The 17,725-nt window shown below is 39.9% G+C and overlaps 1 protein-coding gene across 5 annotated transcripts in view; it reads left to right on the top strand.

The window, feature by feature from the left end:
• The window catches only part of LOC141759679 (RALY RNA binding protein like), a 111,537-nt gene that overhangs the window by 21,673 nt on the left and 72,139 nt on the right, over positions 1–17,725 (top strand). The window lies entirely within an intron of this gene.

The raw sequence follows: 17,725 nt of genomic DNA, 5'->3' as shown, positions 1-17,725 counted from the left end.
AATATGTTATATACAGCACTGTTTATTTATTTATTTATGTAATTAGTTGACCACCACATAACCTTAAAATAAAAAGCCAAAGGGATATCGTATATTTATATTCTGGGTTGCAAACTTTCTCATTTTACAGCTAAACAGTACACTGCAAACATTTGAGGCAAGAAATATGCTCAGCGCTGCCACGTTTGACAAGTTGATCGGAGTTTGCGAGTTTCGCGAGCAGTGATTGACAGCAGCCCAGATACTGCTCGGCTCTGATTGGTTGTTTTCCTTCGGGGCTCAAAGTTACCGACTGCAGCTTAAAGTAAGTAAGTTACTCCGAGTCCTCCTTGCTGCGCTCAGTGCAGCCCGTTCACACGAAAAGGCGTATAAATGCCACAATAATGGTGTTTAGTGTGCAATAAGTACGCCTTTCTTGATTTCTGCGTGCCATTAGTACGCCATGTATTCTGTACTGACTGCAATGTAAATATAAATGCTGTGGTAAGAGTTAGTGACGTAGTATGGGTTGGTGGGGAGGTGAGTGGGCCCAACAAACACCGGACTTTTAACCAGGAGTGACGTTTGTAATGTGACGATTGTCACTTGTTTGTGACGTGTTTTCTGTAGTTGTGTTACGTTGTTTCTATTTACTTAGTTTACTTACTTATTTTAAGCCCACCCATGATATTTTCCCTTACTCTAACTAAGTGTTTTTCCTGCCTAAACCTAACTGCGGATGTTTGCATGGCGTACAAATGACATGTGAACATCGTCGTACAAATGATGCGCGAAAAGGCTAAAATGTGTACTCATGACATGTGGAATGTCCGTGTAATGTCGTGGTATTTGTACGCCTTCTCGTGAGACCGGGTTGCTCATTGTGTGCTGCCGCTGTAGCCCTGATATGGTCCAAGGACACAAAACTGCTGCATTGAAGAAGAAAAATGAGTCTATAACATTCTGTCTCCTCTTATTTGTCAAAGAAAATAAAGACATTTTTATTTTTAAAACTACATTTTAGTCTCGTCTTATAGAATACTGCATGTAGATAACGTCACAGTTGGTGACCTTGTCTTAGTCATGGAATAAAAGGTTGTTGAAGATCATATTTAGTCATAGTTTTGTTAATGAAATTAACATTGGCTTTCATTTGGTTCACCCCATAAAATAAAACATTTGATTAGAATATGAGTCAGCTTGCTGCACAAATGTGCATATATTAGTGTAGCTTGAACATTACACAGGGCAGAGTACTACTTCTGCTTCATTGATTCATTATAGCCAGTCCACAAAGTGACCCAGAATCAAGTGCAGCAGCGACTAGACTGTATGTCAGGATTAATATTATTATACAGAGGTCCCTTTAAGAGAGGATAATGGTGAATAAAGTCTTGAATTAATTACTTAATGCAAAGCTATAGCAGTGAGATGACACTTTCTTTTGATTATATTAGTATTAGAAAGGATGTTTTCAACATGACATTCTTGCCTATAGAGTTTAAAATATCTCTTCATTGCAGGTCAGGACATTATAGGAATATCAGGATGTAAATTATGTCTTCCATATCTTGCACTGGCCCACGATGGGTAAAGTAAATGTAAAATGTTGCCCACTCAACATCCCGTGTATTCAATCTATAACCAGACCTGCAAACCATGTTTGTGCTCTACACAAAAAGTTTGACTTTCACTTCCTCTAGACACACATTCAGTGTCATTGTACATGTAGCGATGCATATTTTACAGTTCTGGTCGGAGACGGCAGCTCCGCAGCCCACATTTGTAACCAAAGCAGTTCCTCATTTCCCCGACAAACCGTCTCCGAGGCGAGGTAAAAATGCAAAACATTTTGGAGCGGTGCTGAATCATGCTGTCTCATGTGGGAAATCAAGGTATTAAAAGCAACAGAAATCCTCCATGTAAACTCTCAAGATGCTTCCCCATGTCGTCCTTTCAAGTCTCGCTTTGGATCTCAGCCGGTGTCATAGTAATGTGTCAGGATGTGTCATCGTCTTATCCGGGCGACACTTTTCAGGAGGAATATGTTAAGGGCTCCCTGTTTGTGAAGGATTGGCGGAGTGCGGCATCAGGAGGGTGTTTATTTTTAGACAGCCCGACGCTGATTGTGTTTTGAGTGATTTAATAAGTGCCGAGAAATGTGGAGAAACTTTGCAGGGCTCGAGACATCGACCCGGAAAGGTCAGCAGGAATTAGCGGAGTAGGAGTGAAACTTAACCTTTCCCTGGGTTGACTGACAGAAAGACAGAAGTGGCTTGATTGCAGCCATTGTGTACTCTTGTGTTTGATGATAATTACACATCATGTTGTTTGCCCGGCTTCATAAATATTTCATGAGCTCCTCTCATGGATTTAGAAAGACAAAAAAGATTTTTACTATCCTATAGCAGAAAATAACTATAATATATTAGCGAGGGGGAGTTGCTTTGCTTCTTTTACAATACTAATGACTTCTCCTGGGGCCCACATATGGGTCTTTGTGCCCTGACTCCTGCTCGCCTTGGGAAACCTCTGTACTGTAGCTGTTGTTGCACTTGGAGCCTGTTCAAAGTTAAACTTAAACACTCTTTATAAGAACTTCTCCAAATGATTGCTAATGTGAATCAGATCTCCAGATAAACTGTAATGTCAGTTGTTAAAGGAATATTTTGATTGTTTGGGAAATACGTAATTCAGAAAATCAACACCACTCTTATGTCTGTGTGTTATCTATTGAGCTAGAGCTGGGAGTTTATTAGCTTAGCTTAGCATAACGACTGGAAGCAGGGGGAAACAGCTAGCATAACTCAATCCAAATTAAAAAATACACCCATACCAACCAGCACTGCTAAAGATAACCCTGTCTACCAGATGTCCTCGTACTTTTCCACCTGACTCCCTCATCACATGCTCACCTGTTTCCACTTTCCCTCATCTGCCCTGCAATAACCCGTTCTCTCCAGTCCCAGGCTGTACTCAAAAAACACCTACTACATACTACTGACCAACGCAGTATACAATATACATACTGCATTCCTCAGTAGTATGCAGAATGAAACAGTTAAAGCAGTTTTATTTTGCAGTATGCTAGACCAGGCTTCAGCTTTTAAACAAGCTCTTAAAGCACTGGGAAAAAAAAGAAACTCGTACCAATATTGCAATATTATCAAAAAATACAACTTTGATTTTGTTTATGTTATGTTTGTTTACTTTATAAGATCCTGCAGGTTTTAAACAATTTATTCTAACAGCTCATAATGAAATAAGACCAACAGGATCATCAACGAGGGGAGACAGTAAACATTGCTCGACAAAATTTACGCAAACTGCTTTTTCAGTTACAGCAACAACACAGTGGACTGATCTCCCTACGGATGTTAGAGTGATGTTAAAAACGGTCATGTTGTCTCAGCAGGTTATCTCTCTGCCCCGTCAGAGGCTGCTCTTTCCCTCGCCTCTTCCCTCGCCACTGCCTGCTGCTCGGTCCATTTTATAATGGACATTTTGGTTGTGATACATAAACAAACATCTGTCAACAAGGAAATAAAAGCTTCTTGTGTACGGGACTGGTCTCTAGAGAGGAGCAGAGAGCTCCAGCCAGCGGTGTGTGAGCGTGACTGACCGGCTGGCAAGGTAGTAACCCCGGCAGGCGTTATCTAACCATCACGGCAGTTTGTGGAGCTTCTAAACTCTGAAAACGTTGGAGCAAATGTTTGGTTCGCCATTTAATATTGTAAAAATGTCAATATTCAAAATCTACACAGTTGATTTCTCGCCTCAAAAATTTTAATTTAGTGATGAAATAGCTTTTTGGTTGCTGTTGTTGTTGTGACCATAGCCTGTACCGTTACAGCGCTTTGCATTGTGGGATAAAGTAGGCGAGGTAGACTGGTCCGATGCATACTGGAGATTTTTTCCAAATCAGTACATACTACTAGTAGCCTATAGTATGCAGTTTCGAGTACAGGCCAAGTTACCTGACCTTCCCCGCCCACCTCCTCACCTGTTCCCACTCCCCCCTCATCAGCCCTGCAGTAGCCTGACCTTCCCCGCCCACTCTCTCACCTTCTTCCCGTTCCCCTCATCAGCCCAGTAGTACATTTTCACTCGTACTCTGCCAGATGGTCAAAGTTGCTATACACCTCGTGCCTTTGTGTGCTAGCCTCTGTCATCTGAAACCTGAAATCTATTACCTGAGACTTGTTACCTGCCTGTTTTTGAACCCTGCCTGATCTCTTTGGACTCTCTGCCGGCCCTCATTTCTCCAGAATGTCACAGTATTCCCTTAAAACCAAACAATTGGTGGAAAAGTTCCGTACCAGCACAAAGAAAACTCTGATGTTCAAGGGCACTTTCTTGCATGTTAACATCTCAGGCAGCCTTTTAAAACTAATCCCTTAAAGGAAGTCTGAAGTGTCTGAATTGACATTGACTTACAATGTAAAATACCACAATTAAACTGTTTATCTGCCTGAACCAAGAAACAGAAAAATGAAACAGTTGAAAACACTTTCACCTCAGCCTTTTTTAAACAAGGTCACAATGACGATGTTTACATGCACACCAATATTCCACTACTTTTTCCGAATATGACAATATACAGAATTTGATACGGGTCATGTAAACAGCATATTCCCTTTGGATATTCTTTATTAGGTCTTATTCTGAATGGAGCATTTTCGGATTAACAACATGTGGGATATGCCGATATTATTCAGGTTTTAGGAGCATTCTTTGGACATGTATACAGCTCATTCAGAATATGCATCTCAGTCGAGGTTTTTACGTCAGTTTGCGACACGTGGCATCTTACCCGTTTACGGCCAGATCTGTCAAACCAACTGGCCGATAGTTTGCAGATACGCATGTCCAAAAGAAAAGCTCACATTTCAGGTCGGAAGGAGAAAAACTCCTACTTTAAACATTCTCAAAGACTTGGGTATCAACAGGTTTTTGGATATGCTCAAATATCGCCAACTCTGACTTTTTCGAGGAGGTGGTTGAAGGAATGAAAGAGGGAGGCTGTGTTCGCCACCGGTACGAGTATGAACAGCTGCATGTAAACGGGAATATTAGTGGAATATTCATTTTCATTAGCCATGTAAACAGCTTAGTAGAAATATTGTCTTTTTTCGGATTAAGGGCAAAAACCGGGAATATTTTGTGCATGTTAACGTAGTCAATGTTTCATATGTTAAAGCTGAAGTAGGCGAGATGGGAGCAAATATGATTAAAAAAAGTTATTTCTATAAAACGGTCACTATATCGTGACAGTAGTACATGAAACAGGTAACCTGAAAAAAAATCATGTGCCTCTGTGTCCTCCGGTGCTCCTAACGGCATCTGCAAGATTTCACATACCAGAGGAAAACAAGCAGTCAGAGCTGATCTGAGGTCCGCTGTCCAGCTGCCGTCTATGAGAGCCGGCTGCCAATCATTCGCGAACTCCAACCAAACGGTCAAACTAGGCAGCGCTGATCAAATATGAATCAATATTATGTTACGTTAATGCATATTTCTCTCCTCAAATGTTTTCAGAATCATCTTGTAGTGCACGGTTTAGCTGTAAAATCAGAAAGTTTGTGACGCCCCAGCCATTGTGAAATCTGTTGAAGGAACGCCAAGTTAATGAAATGGCCTGTGATTGGTCAAATGTGTTCGATTTTTTAAAGCCTGAAAACAGAGCCGTGAGGAGGTGCAGCAGTCTAGTTTTCTCTCAGAACACTTGAATTACAATATGCTGAAAGGTTATTATGGAATTTTTGCCCAATGATGCTAAAAATATCCTGCCTACTGCCACTTTAAGACGAATAAATGTTTAATAATGAAGTTGCGAAAAATGAAAGCTATACTAAAATCCACATTGAAAACCATAGAAAATGTTTGCAGTGTAATTTTACTTTCTGTTCTGTCACATAACCTGTATTTCTATTTCCATTGCATCATCATGTGTGCCCTGAACATGCGCAGTGTCGCTGTAACATTACCATCTAGTATATGTGATCTCAGGACAATTGCAGTACTTACCAAAACACTGAACTGCAGAACGTCAGCAGCAGCAGCATCAGTTTCTGCTCTCTACTGCTCAAAGAGAATTCTTTACACCAGCAACTAGAGGTTTGTCTCTGCTATATACGCTGCATAGTAAACATGACCCAGCGGCACAAACCAGCAGACTTCAGCACTCATATTGATTACCGGCGGAGGGATAAAGAATGTAGCATCTGGAGACACAGTTGGGTTTTGATGAACATACCCCCTTTGGACACTCGCTTGTAAATTCAGCTGAACATTAAGATTCACTCCCCTTTCTGATGCACTGTACAGCACAATAGTGGCGGCTTTTCAAAACGTCCTCAGGGAAGTGCTTATTTTATCGTCATCCATTTTCAATTAAAACCATTAACATTACCTTTGAAGTGGCTAAAATGTTCATTTTTACCAACATTAATTCCCACTGAAATGGTATAGTGCCAATTTAATAGTTATCAAGTAGTGATGACTCTTTGGGGGCATAGCTTTCCATATGCTGGATGTATAATCACAAGTAGGAGCTTATATGTTTGCAATGACCGAGCCAATGGTTTTCTATCCATATTATGTCCTTGTAATAGGAGTAAAGTTTTTTAATGCGCACCAAATTGGGGGAAAATTACAGATTGATTTTCATTATTCTCAAAAATGTATACCTCCAAAATGGAAGACCAAATCACATATAATTGTTAGATCTTTTGAGTCCAATAATAAGCCATGACTAGAATCTTGGCAGTGTGAGAACTGCTGCTACAATCCACGTCATGTATTTTTACTGTGAATACTCAAACAAGCAATATTTTCACTCTGGTTTTCACACAATGTAACTGACCTTTTTGACATTTCATTCATTTCATTTAGTGTTGGTATATGAAACTACATGTAGTCTGAGACTTTGTGACCTAGAATCAGATTTATTTGTCAAGTACATACAAGGAATTTGACTCTGGTTTTATGCATCTCTCTCAATGTACTAAGAAATGGAAATAACAGCTAAGGCCAAGGACAACAAAGCTGGATAAATAAAGGTAGAGAATAGACAGGCCATTGTGTACACAAGTATATGAAAAATATTATAAAATATTGTCCAGAAACCCTCACAGGTACTGCATTTAGAAATAAAAAGATATGCTCAAATCACAACATGGCAAACTGCAGCCCAACAGGCAACAACAGCTGTCAGTGTGTCAGTGTGCTGACTTGACTATGACTTGCCCCAAACTGCATGTGATTATCATAAAGTGGGCATGTCTGTAAAGGGGAGACTCGTGGGTACCCATAGAACCCATTTTCATTCACATATCTTGAGGTCAGAGGTCGAGGGACCCCTTTGAAAATGGCCATTTGACAAAATGTAGTGTAAATTTGGAGCCTTAGCTAGTATGACATGGTTGGTACCAATTTATTTTTTTTAGTTTCATATGATGCCATTATCCACACTCTAGCTTTAAAACTGAGCCTACTACAACCTAAAAATTGTTGTGAAAAAAAGTCACATTAACGCACATAAGAATATTGAAATAAGATTGTACTTCCATGATACAGCTTTTAAATGTGTTGTATTCCTGGCTTTAACATACACAGGATGTGATGTTTACGTATAGAGTAAGCTTTATCTTCCTGTATTGTTCTATCACGTCTACATAGACTGAGTTTTTGCAACACTAGAACACATTTTGGATCTGAGAGAAGAAGAATCATCTTGACATTGAGGTGTTTAGAAAACACACAGATAACTCAGAGATTTGAGCACAAACTGGGTGTAATCCAAACCTTCCATTTGGAGACACCGTTAACAACAAGAGCTAAAACCAAGAACAGAAGCACACACAACACAAGCTGAAAGCAGTTAACTACCTGGGTCACAAACAAGGTCGACACGAAACAAAAAACAAATTCAAAACACATCTGAATATCACACAAACACCAAATCACACTTCACAAATTACTGTCCCAAATTGGCTGGAGTTTTCTGAAAAGAAAAGGTAAGTAAGGAGATTGTATTCAAACAAAGACAATAAAGGCTGCATAACTTAACCAGTAAAGTAATGTTTTTGTGACTATTTGCACAATCATTTCACTGCAGAGTGAAACCTATTAGATCCAGACTCAGTGGGCCCATTTAAAGGATAACAAACACATTTCCAAGGATTACAACGCAGTGCTAAAGAAGCCATATAGTGTACTGTATGTCAGGCTGACGGCTAATTGGGTGCTGCAACAATAGTCTGCTGCTTACAACTCTGTTACAACTCTAACAGCTGCCATAAAATCAATACCTTGGCATTTTTCCAACTCGCCCACTCTACCAGTCCGAGGAATCGGGACACGACCTGGAAACGTGACGTGAGAAGGTGACGAATGCAAGCAGGTGTCCTCCACCACGTCCTCAGTCGTGGGTTATTAATGCAGAGGATTTCCCAGCTGACGTCAGATGAAGCCATTTAGGAAGAAAATGCTCTCTACTCCACAAATGCAGTGTATTTGTCCTGATGTCTTACTACCTGGATGACTGAGAGGACTCTACATGACTCTATTGGACTATAAGCCTCTCCTGCAGTGATGAATGACCGGCTGTGTGACTGACTAGTTTCTCCAAATGAAAAGCCCCCCCCCCCGGTAATCTTTTATGTACTTTATTGCACCCATTGGGAATAAAACTTTTAAAAAGTTACCATAAAACCATTTGTGAGCCTTGAAGATGTTTGTGTGGAGAAATTCGCTTGTCTGAGTATTTACAGTGAACACATTACATGTCCTTCACCAGCAATTCTGAGGTTCAGTTTGTATGCATAGGAAACTCTCCAGGTCTTAATATGAACCGCCTACTTTGAGCTTCACAACGGCCCGTCAGAAACCCACGGGTGACGTCACAGAGACTACGTCCATATTTTATACATCTCTATGCCGTGGACACATCTTTGCGTTGCATCTTTCCATTGACTTTGTGTGCAATTGCATGCCTCCAAAACTTGCCTCGTCTTCTGTCTGAACACGTTGTTAGTCTTGTTCTTGAACAAGCGGCGGGCCAGTCATTACAAACTGATTGTTCAAACCAACAGGACTTTAGTTTAAGCTCTAGTGGAGATCCCAAATTTTCCAAAGAACATTTCAGACAAGTGTTTATAAATGATGCACAAACTGTCTAGAACATTTCCATTTGATGAAATAGTGCAACCATAAAAACAATGAGTCTTGGGTTTAAAGTCTCCAACGAAGAGCTGGAACAAGCAGATACCGAATATATATGATACTGTCAGCCAGTGTGGAATTAGATGATTTAAGGGGAAACCATTTATGGATATTAAACCAATGTATTACTCCCACAATGACATGATTTGGGTACAGAATGATTGGGTACACCATCGTGAATATTTTAGCTATTAATTGTGAATGTATTAAGCCAATGGAAAGCTAACGCCCCAAGTATCATGAATGGTAAATGGTGTTTCAGCATCAGGGTGTGAGAAAAAAATTACACAGCCAGACAAATTTCTAAACCAAAGTGGGAAAACTAAACTATTAATTGAAAAAGAAAAAAACACTTTTCTGTTATGTTATTCATGTTGTTCCGAAAGTGACATTCAATTTCAGTTTTCATCATATTCTCTTTCATCTCCCGTCTATTACACCCAAATACACTTTCATCAGTAAGCTCCCGGGTGAGTCATTAGGAGGAGGAGAAAGTCATTACATGTCTTTTGCATACTGAGAAATGGAGCTGGTGCTGGTCGTATTTGTCATTAAAATGTTCATAACCAAGCTGCACCATTGCCAAATGGATTCAGCGGCATACTCCAGATTCTCAGTGAAAACTGTGTTAGGTTTTGTTGTTTCATAACCAAAAACAGACATTCTAATTGACTGGAATGATGTTATTAGCTGTGAGGTTTGCAGACTTCCATGCCAAAAATTGCAAATCTTCTAGGATGTGATGAATGTCTGGAGTGAAATCGATGTCAGAAAGATACATATTAACAACAATACACAGTTCTTTTTGTAGCTTGTCTCACTTGTTTTGGACAATCTTAGTATGTGCGTTCAAGTTTTAACTGCAAGAACCCATCATGTTCTCTCCATTTCTGTGGTTGTCCTATCAAAAAAGTTGCCACTCTCTCTGGTAAGCATGACATCTTCTTATAGTCGCTGTTGACAAAGTTAGATTTATTGTGTATGCATGCGGTATACATCAATTTTTGACAAAGTGCAGTCCACACTTCTCTCCTCGTTTTTTCTTAGCACTCATCAGAAAGCATCATATTTTTGTCACAGGAGAGGACAGCTTCAGTTTGTGTGTGCCGTCGCTGTCTTTTGAAATAAACACCGTGCTGCTGTCATGAGTGACAGACTTGAAAATGTGTGTCATGTAGCCAAGGACTTCTGATGACTAACTTGGAAGACAGACAACAACCAAAACACTTCTGAAGCCAGGGAGCAGTGGGAAATGCGCAGTTATTATTTTTCTTTGTCTGCTCAGCTGGATGAGGGTTTGATAGTATATATGGAACCAATGGAATGAACAAACAACCTGAAAATCATCCCATGTTTGGCCAGCCCTTTTTGTATGATTTTTAGAATCAGAATTAGATGTATTGCAGATTTATTAAGAAGGTTTTCACATACAAGAAAAATCTAAAAATAAAAGCAAGTGTTGCAAAAATCAAGAAACATAAATATAGAATAGAAGAAAAATATAATAAAAATATAGAAAAACTTCTATAAAGATATGAACAAGAAAAATATATATAGAATAGAAGAAAAAAATACTAAACAATGCTATTAATAATGTGTATAAAAAACATAAATATAGAATAAAAGAAAAATTCGATAACAATTTTGTGAAAATACTATGAAAATATGTACAAGAAACATAAATGTAAAATAGAAGAAAAATACAATAAAAATATGGAAAAATGCTATAAATATATGTACAAGAAACATACATATTGAATGGAAAAAAAGAAAATACTAGCAAAAATACTTAGCTGACAAATCAAGATATTCCTCATAAACTGAGAAATGATTTTGCCTGTGACTTGATCTGGTTATTTTGTCTTTGTTGTCTAATGATAAATTGGTGATTCACAGGAAAAGTTATGAAGAATATCAAGCTGATAAAATAATGTTAAGTATGTTTTATGAGCCATTAAAGAAGGGGCAGGCTATTCAGGAACATACGTTTATAAAGATAAATGGAGGCCAGTGTGACCATTTATCTCCAACTGAAGGGTTATCTGTTAATTTATGGCAATTTGAGCTAAATAAATCATTTAAAAGTTGTCACAAAGCTGAAGACATGGTGTTTTTCCTCAGCTCATAACATTTTGGAGATTTATGTTTTTTAGAACAGCAACAATAACTTTTTAAATCATCATTCTTGCCTGTAAACACACTCTTTTAATAACAGCACTCTTCATTGGGGACCACATTGTGTGTGTTGGCGAAGGCGCTGTTCTGTATGTTGATTAGACGCCATATGAGACAAACGAAAATAGCTGCAGTCAGATGGAGCTGTTGGTGTCCCGGTGTAGATGCTGACGGAGGGGTGCAGTGCAGTATAGGTATCAGTAGTGGTTTAGTGTGAGAAGACGCAGAGGTGATGGAGAGGAAAACATCAGGCGTGTCTGTGCGGTACGTCCGAGCTCCTCGGAGAGATGTGAGGCAGTAAACACTAAGCCGCCTGCAGCTCTGTCATACATATTATTGGGTTAGCTATGAAGGGAACCCGGCTTAATCCTCCTCAACTCTGCAAGGCAAAGCGGGGAATCGGTGATTATCACATGACAGTGTTTGTAGTTGTTATTAAAGCAAATCCATAACTTTGCAACCAGGCAAATAACGGCACGTGATTCATTTTGCGGTGATTGTAAAACACTATGTCAAAAAAAAGAGAATCCACAAGGGAAGCTTATTATTGTGTAATACTTGCTATTACTTCACCAGCACGACAAATTAACAGGATTCACTCTTCCATGAAAAAGCTGTTTATCTATGTATTTAAAACTCCCTGAGGTTGGTGTGGCGAGGCAGAAAAAAAACGCCCACGTCTGTCATCTGTATCCTCACATTTCTTTGATCATCGTGTGACCTCTCTGCACCCCTCCTCCGCCCTCCTCCGCCGCCGCAACCACGGCGGTTTATTCACATGACGATTCATCCGGCACTCTATCAGCATTAATAATGCAATCTGACAGATATTGTATGAGGCTGAGTGTGAGGTGTCACTCACAGCAACAAACAAGTGAGGAAATGGATGATGTGATAAGGCTTGAGAGGGAGGCAGGGAGGGGAGGATCAAAGGTCTAGCAGTTCACTTCACCTCAAGTTATTTTAGTATTTGACAGATATAGAGCCCCCTAATCCTCCTGGATCAGATTTCACGTGTCACCGTTTTTCAGATATTTTTTTTCTTCATTATTTACAGATACGTTTGGGAAGAGTCATTTTAAGTAATCGTTATTCAGAATGTGGGGCATGGAGATGGATTTCATTTTGGGAATGAGAAATAGTTGTCACGACGACAGATGACGGCTGTGGGAGAGACAGCCCTGATGGGTTTTTACATTTAAAGGTGTCCCGACACCCTCAAAGCAACGTTCCCCTTATAAGAACTTTCACCATTCGAATGTTTGAGTTCATGTATTCCTCTTATGAGGATGTGAGCGTTCATCCACAGCTAGTAGGTCCTTATGTGTTCTGACTTTAAGGCTTACATGTCATCCACTAAATGGCCAACATGTTCTCATCCCAACTAGTCACATACCGAGGCTTTGTCACGCCCCTTGGCATCACTTTAGGATTAAGCAACAAAACCTCTTAGTTAGGTTTAGGAAAACAGAACATGGTTGGGCCTAAAACTACTACGTTTGTACAGTGAAAATCAAACTGAATCTTGTGAACACAAACTAATAGCTGATTGTAACGTGACGCACGGTACACGGAGAGTGGTCTCCTGGATAGAGTGTCTCTTTCACTCTTTAAACTACATTACCACAGTCACTCCAGGTGCACTTTCCCCTGAGCATTTACTGTTTCCCCGGATGGGTTTACATTATAGTTATTGGAACGCCCGGTGTGTTTCATACCGATGCTAAAGGGTGAAATGTGCGGCGGTACCGAACAGCAACGGCCGTGACAAAGCCTCGGTATTTGACGCCCTAGGAATGAGAAACGGAGAAATGGCTCAAACGGTTTATGACAGGCTGTTCTTATACACTGTTTTTAGCTATACCTACGAAAAGTAATGCACTGCAATTTGTATAGATCCCTCGCAATCAATTTGTGTGTAATTCATGTAATTGTGAACCAGGAAATATATATAGCGGCATACGTCGCGTAGGGAGGAGGTCGGGGTGGATGGGTACTCTATGATGTTTTTCCTAAACCTAACTAAGTGGTTGTGTTGCCTAAACCTAGCTGTGGATGTTACTGTAGTGAAAAATGAGACGAGACAGAGCAAAAAACGTTTAATGTCCTTGTAATGTCGTTCTATTTATACGCCTTCCCATGAGATCGAGTTGCATCCAGTATGGTGCTAAAAGGAAATGAAGGGTTTCAGTCATTTCAAGTGCTTGAAATCCTTTTTTTTTTTAGTTATTACCTCTAAAACACACATGACTCTTTGTTCAGATAAAAATAAATGTTCAGATATGACGTTTGAAAGATTTTTTAGTAACCTCTGAGCCTCATTTTTCTGACAGCAATCATTCCGAGAGAGTAGGTGTCATTTTCTTTTTTCCCACATGATTGATGTCTTGTAAAGAAACCCCTTCAAATGCATACGATAACGCCGCTTTCTGAACCCCGACACTCAGCTGGAGCTTTTCTAATGTCTATTTTTATATCGTGTTTTGTTTTGTCTCATAGCAAGTGAAGTTTCTCAAGCTTGTGTAGTGTTAATGCATAAAGCCATATGGTGCGTAGCGCTTTATTACTCGAAGAGGAGAAAGAAGAAGAAGAAGTGTCGAGGGCAGCAGACAGACTCCATTCTCCTACACAAAAGACAGCATGTGCTGTCAAACTGTCAAAACTTCTACTTCAAAGATTGTGATCGGTCCGCCATGTGAGGTTCTCCATCGCTTTTTGTCTGCCGTGTTTGTGTACAAGCGCCGCGCGTTCTGTGTGAGTGCGTTGGCTTCTCTGTACGCACATGTCCTTGTTTGTGCATTCCACCGGTGCGTCCGCATTTGAGCATGTTGGTGTGTATGTGTATTCAACATGTCCGCTTCTTTTTGACAAACATTGGACTCTGATCCATTTTACTGAAGTCTGCGGCTCTCACTCTGCACAGTCAGTGGACCTGATAAATGGAAATACGCCAGGGCAAGAAGAAGAAGAATAAAAAATACTGTTACACTTCATGAAGCACGATGACGGCTTCATTGCCCAGGGAGGCCCTTAAGGGTTCCCTTGGGCTCCAACTACCGAACGCTTTAAAAATCTCCAACTGTGCCGTGCAATTACTGCCCCGGAGTAAGTGGGCTGTGGTTTGTCTGGTTTAGAATAGGTAGAATTTGCGGCAATTACTACCTGCTGCAATTGTGTTTGCACATACGAGACACAAAAAGAAAGTATCAGCCCCTTTCATCATGCGTATCTCATTGTCTCTGCAGTTCTTCTTAATCCTGAATTATTTAGACAGTGAACTCTTTAAAGAGTGTGGCTGTCAGCAAATATTGAGATTGTTTTAATGGTACTTTACTGTTAAACTACAGTCGCTGTGCAATTAAAGGGAAATGAAATGAGGGGGTGTGATGAAGTGTCTATATACAGACCGGGAGGATGGGAGGCATTTTTAATGGAGACCCCACACGCAGCCAGCCAATTAAATAAATCTGTTGAACATTCAATTTCCTTCTCTCTAAAAGACACGTTATTTATTTCCTCCCCGTGTTCTTCAGCACAACACTTCCAATACTTTTGGATTTAAATTTGCATCGGTGGGAATATGTGATGCGTCATATTCTCAAGTAACAAGTGTTGTGGCTCTCTTCGGGGACTCGTGGGTTATTGAGATTCAGCCCTTAAATGCAGCGGCCTGCTAAGTCTCCTTTGATTTTTAGAAGCTCTGACCTTCGCTACAAGAGGCTGCTTTGATATGCACATTTTAAATGGAGAGAAATCAATTGAATTGAACACCTAGCGAGCTCTGCTTTTGTCTTGAATTCCTTCACGCTTGCAAAAAAATATTTGATTTTGCACACATAGCCGTATATTTTCAGATCTATAAAGCTAAAGAGGGGGTAAACAAGTTCATTGGTTATTCCTGGGATATGGTAACTAAATAAATAAATACATTAACATGCACACAGTGTACACTGTGTTTGACCTTCTGGACTTATTATAAACATGAAGTCTATATATTTCTGTATAGTGGCTCATATTTATTATCTCGGCCTGCCTGTGTTTGGGAGGGATGAATGGAGGACGGCTGATAATGAAAGTTGCATAAACCTTTAGGACATCAATGCCTCAGTTTCTGAGTGCATATTGCTCTTTTCACCAGAGCTCTCTGCGCAGTAAGCTGCAAATGTTATAATGTATAACCCTTGAGATTTTCTTTATATAAAACCCCATATTGATACTGTTTATGACAAGTGGTTTTCAGCAATCACCATTAAATGTATTTGCATTCAGTAATGACCTCTCTATATGGTCGTTTCCATCGTGACTAGTGGAGTCCGCCACTAGTGCATTGGTATTCAAATTGCGTACCTACTCACGAGGGATTCTCAGGAAACGATACATGCAGGAACTGGAAGAAAAAAGTCATATCATGTGCAACGAAATTGAACAAGTGGTCCAGGCCTTTCGTACAAGTCCTGCACAGATAGTCTGCCTTTCTCCACAACGAGAAAACACTTTTATCTGTGAATTAAAGGACCAGTATATAGCATTTAGGGGGGATCTTTTGGTTTCTTCCAGGCTGTTCTCATACACAGTTCATAGCTATACCTACGCAAAGTAATACACTATAATTTGTATATATCCTAAGAAATCAATTTGTATGTAATCCACGTAATCGTGAACCAGGAAGAATAAATAGTGACAAACAACGGGTAGGGAGGAGGTCGGGGTGAATAGGTGATTCAAAAAATACCGGACTTCCACCCAGGAGACCGGTGTTAGTATCCCGTGTAAAACCAGAACGTTGATTTATTTGTTACATAGCTTCCGTACTAGTTTAACGCCGCCTCCGTAGTTATTGTCACTCAAACCACCTATTACTATGTCAGCTGATTATGGGCGTATTTCTTTTCAGTGACCAATCAGAGCTTGCCATATCTCCCTGAACCAATCACATTGTTGCTGTCAAAAGTTTAAAAAACGTTCTCCTCTATGCTGTTTCAGTGTCAGTATCGGCACAAACCGACGCGACCCTCCATCACCCCATCACCTCCAGATTCATCCAATCAGAGCAATCCTGCTCTACTTCATTCATCGGATCTGCATCAATCTTCACTACCACCATCACCAGTGTCTAGACCCGGGGGAATAATCCTAAATCCTACTACGGCATCACTTCCTCCTTATCATGTCACATCGGGTCTAAATCGCCAAAGACTGTTACTATTCATAATTCGTGCACTTTGTAATAAATCATCATTCAATTCATACGAGTCTCTCCTGATTGAAATGTATTAGAATTCAGTAATGACCTCTCTAGTTTTCATCGTGGAGTCCGCCACTAATGAATTGGGATTTGAAAATGCGTAACTACTCACGAGGGATTCACAGGAAACTCTCTATTTATTTGTCATTTAGTCATTTAAGAGAATTTCGCGGATCTCTGACAGAGTGCCACGGACCCCTGGAGAATCACTGCCTTAGGATGAGCTGTTTACACCGATCAGCCATAACATTAAGACCACCGACAGGTGAAGTGAATACCATTGATTATCTCGTTACAATGGCACCTGGCAGTGCGTGGGATATATTACACAGCAAGTGAGCATTTTGAACTTTGAACTTTGTATTTCCAATTTTTCTCTTTCACGAGTGTTCCAGGCCTTTCGTTCAAGTCCTGCACAGATAGTCTGCCTTTCTCCACAGCGGAAAAACACTTTTATGTGTGAATTAAAACAATTTCCAAGGACGCCCTCTCACCTCTGTTAATCATCACTGATTAAGTGTATGTTTACCACCATTTGTACTCTTAGATGCCATTAGAACTATTTCTATTCTAAAGCTTTTCAACCCAAATACTTCAAACTTGTTTCATAGCGATAATTAGAAAAACATTTCAAATTGAATCATGTTTATACCACTTATGAACTTTTAAATAGAGGGTCATTTTATTCAAATTGCATGTCTACTCAACTTGACAGCATTTATACTTCTCAAGTATTAGATCTTAAAAGAAAATGAACAGTAGCAAGACTGACATAATAAATGTGGGCGTTTAAACTTACCAGTCTGAAGCTGACTTTCAGTTGAAGTGCTTCAACTTAAGAATAATGAACTTATTGCTGTGTGTTAGCTAATGTGGGTGGGAGTAATGGACACATTATGCTTGTTGGTGCAAATGGTTCTCATCTGAATCACTGCCTTAGGATGAGCCGTTTACACCGATCAGCCATAACATTAAGACCACTGACAGGTGAAGTGAATAACATTGATTATCTCGTTACAATGGTACCTGGCAGTGGGTGGGATATATTAGGCTGCAAGATAACATTTTTAATTTTGAACTTTGTGTTGGAAGCAGAAAAAA

Source organism: Sebastes fasciatus, chromosome 21 (assembly GCF_043250625.1).
Source record: "Sebastes fasciatus isolate fSebFas1 chromosome 21, fSebFas1.pri, whole genome shotgun sequence".
Lineage (NCBI taxonomy): Eukaryota > Metazoa > Chordata > Actinopteri > Perciformes > Sebastidae > Sebastes > Sebastes fasciatus.
Note: the sequence above shows the minus strand (reverse complement) of the source record. Positions and strands in the feature narration are given on the sequence as shown.